At 45.8% G+C, this 3595-nt stretch overlaps 1 pseudogene; it reads left to right on the plus strand.

Annotated features, from left to right (window-relative positions):
• Positions 1-1648: 1648 nt before the first annotated feature.
• LOC119533263 lies at positions 1649-3113 on the plus strand (annotated as a pseudogene).
• The last annotated feature ends 482 nt before the right edge of the window (positions 3114-3595 follow it).

Here is a 3595-nt window from a genome sequence, read left to right on the forward strand (position 1 = left end):
TAAGAAGAAAAGAGCTTTATTCTTTGGCCACTGAATGGGGAAGGGTGGTCTCGTGTGCGTAAGGCAACTTCTCCCCAAAGGTAGATGAGTGGGATTCTTGCATAGCGGGACAGGGTATATGGGCTCACAGTGTTTGGGTAAGTGGGCAACAGGAATTCTAAAGAATTCAGGTGGTTATTTTAAGAATTGGTTTTGAGCCTATGCAGTCGCTGGTCATCCTGAAGAACATGCTTCTACATATATCGCAGGTTCAGAAAATGTCGTCTAAGTTCCACCTAGAGGCAGAGGATTTACCATTATAATGGGCAAAGGTAAAGAAGGGTCAGCATTGGGGGCTTAGTGTGTATGCTCCCAGAAGGGGGCATTCCTGGCTGCCATAAGGCAGGAACTTGAGGTTAGCATTGAGATGGGGTCTTGCTTTTTCATTAACTGGGGACTTTGTGGCTCATCCCAGGGCAAGGAGGCGATGGCTGCAGGAGCTGGAGTTTTGAACAGCTTAGGTGTTTGGAGTTACATTTCTCTAAAAATCAGCACAACTTACCCAGAAATGAAATTGAGATGGAATAGCCTTTGGTTAGACTTCATCTGGTGACCCTGTCAGGTAGCCACAGCAGCGAAACAACAAACCAGTTTACATCTCCTTTCCAAACTTCATACTTTTAATTTCTTTTTCCTGTCTTTTTTTCACTGCCAATAACTCAGTAAAATGTTGACTAGATGTCATCTCTGATGACATCTCTTACCGTTCCCAATCTCAGAAAGAAGGCATTCAATATATCACCTTTACTATGAAGATAGATGTTTGTTAGCTTGTTTTCAGTGTCCTCATAAAATTGAGGACACTCTCTTCTACTCCAAACTTGCTGAATTCTTCTTTTAATCATGAATAGTACTGAAATTTGTCACACACTTTTACTGTATTTAAGAATGTCATAGGAATTTTTCTCCTTCATGGATTCTCAATTATAATTAACAATGCCCACTCCATGCAAAATGTAGGAAAATTACAACAATAAGATTTCCTTTAACTACTGTCACCTGTATGATTATGGGCAAATATTTTACTTCTTCATACTTTATAAGTCCTACAATATGTTATTAATAGTTCTTCAAATACTCAGATGACTTGAAAAGAATTTTAAAACACAAAGCCGTCTTATTTACCATTTCTTATCCACTCTATTAATTCCTGGTTATCATTTCACTTCTATCATTTCACTACATATCTTGTAGTGCTGGTTTGCTAGTGACAGTTACCTAGTTAATATTTATCTAATAATCAAACTCTTATTTTACCCTGAGTTTTAATGTGTGGTATAAACCTAGCTATCATGAAATTCATCCATTTACATATACAGTTCAATAAATTTGGACTACACCCACTACCACAATTAAAATACAGAATATTTGCATCACCACGAAAACTTCCCTGGTGTCCTGCAACACACTGCACAATGGCCGACTACTGCCACTACCCACGCCTGAGGGGTCCCACGGAGGCAGAGGGCTGCTCAGCCGCAGGGCGGGGCCCTAAGCTTGGGATGAGACTGTTTCTGAATGCTGCTTTGGAGGCTGACTGAACAGAGATCCTGTGTGGAGCTGATTGGGAGGCTTTCTGGATAGCATGGCCCTTTGCATTAGCTGTGCCATGAACGTATTTTTCACCAGCATCAACCCCTAGATTCAAGATGCAAAGCAGGAGGAGGAAGTGTTATGGAAACTAGTTCCCAGGCCTTGGGTTGGAAGGCAGAGTCAAGTGAGGTGCCAGTGTGAAATCTCAGGGACATACTTCTCAAATGGGGAGAAGCTGAGGCCTCACCACCTCCCCCAACCAGAGCAGAAACCATATAGTTGCCTTTAGCTGCACTCTGGCAAGGCTTTTGTCCCCAAGTTCAAGCTGGTTAGGCACATGGCCAACTACTTGGCTCAGATACCTCACCACTACAGGTACTGTGATAAGATATTTCATTGCAAGCACCATCTGCAGAACCACCTGCAGACCCATGACCCCAGCAAAGAGGACTTCCACTGTTCTGAGTGCAGTAAGACTTACAATACAAAGCTAGGCTACCAGGACCATCTGGGCATGCACTCCACCAGCAGCTGAAATCTCAGTTGCAAGGTGTGCCTGCAGACCTTTGAGAGTACCCTAGGTCCAGCTAGAGCACCTGAAAGCCTGCTTATGCCAGGTAACAGGTGGTGCCAAGAAGAATCACCCGTGACCACTGGGACTGGTGGTTCTATATTCGCAAGGATGTGTGATGGCAAATAGTAGAACACACAGGCGAGAAGGACTTCCTGTGTCAGTACTATGCTGAGTGGTTCCACTGTAAGGACCACCTGATGCGGCCTGTCAAGAAGAGCTACTCACAAGAGTTGCTCAAAGTGATGACAGAGCCAGTGGACATCTTAGGCCTGCTTAGCTGCAGTCCCACAGTCAGTGTAATGATACTGTTGAGTCCCATGCTGTGCATGGCCTCTATAGACATGATGCAGGCCAAGGCTTTCCCTGACTTATTGCCCATGGGCATGTATGGTGCCCACATCCCTACCATGCCCAGCGTGTGCGTGCCACATGTCCTAGTGCACAACACACTCCAATGGGTGTAAGCTACCCTCTGGAATCCTCACCTCTCTCTTCCCCAGCTCAGCTCCCTCCAAAATACCAGCTTGGATCTACTTTATACATGCCCAATGAACTGCCAAAAGTGGAGGTTGATAGATTTTTGGTGTAGCTTCCTGGAAGCCTGTCTCTCTCTCTTCTGCTGAACCCCAGCCCACCTCACCTCACCTCGTGGTAGCTACATGCTTCCAAGATGAAAAATGCTCACTAAGTGCCCAGACATCCTTCTAGGGCTCCACCAATATTGCTCAAATGGACTTCTCTCACTGAGTCTTCTTCCACTCAACTTGCCCTCATGTAAACCACCTGGGGGCAGATGAGGCCTGGTCAAGGGCTATTCCCAAGCCAAAGCACAGTCCCTGGTCACCTCTTTGCAAGTTCAGCCTCAGTGTTCCCTGGGGGCTGGAGGTCCATGGAGCTCCAGGCCTCTGTCTTTACCTCTGGCCTGCATACCACTACCCTGCCTCTTTCCCACCAGGCATTCCAGTAGCCTTCAAGAAGGTTGCCAGCTCACTGCTCAACTCTGTCAGGTAAGCTCAGTACCCACCCCATCTGAATCCCCTGTGAAGGCAGCTGAGCTTTCAGAGCTGGGTGCAAAGAGAAAAATGTCCAGTGCCTGTATTTTCGGTTTGGGGGTTCAGGCTCCAGGATTCATTCCAGGAAGAGCCTTGAGCCTCAACCCCTTGAAAAGATCACATACCAAAGGACTTCAGGTACCTTATTTTATTTTATTTTACTTTATTTTATTTTATCTGAATCAGGAGCAAAACTTCACCCTCTCCAAAGCATCAGAAGTTCTTTCTCTTTGGGGAAGAGGGAGGTCTCTTGGAGATCCAGAAACCATGAGGTTTTCACCTTGGATGATCTTCGGAGATATAGCCTAAGAAGCCCATGTTCTGGTGCTGACCTTCAGATCTGACATAAGTCAGTTTGTCAGGTGCTGCTGCAGAGGGACACTTGGCTCCGTGACCT

Source organism: Choloepus didactylus, chromosome 4 (genome assembly GCF_015220235.1).
Source record: "Choloepus didactylus isolate mChoDid1 chromosome 4, mChoDid1.pri, whole genome shotgun sequence".
In the NCBI taxonomy this organism is placed as follows: Eukaryota; Metazoa; Chordata; class Mammalia; order Pilosa; family Megalonychidae; genus Choloepus; species Choloepus didactylus.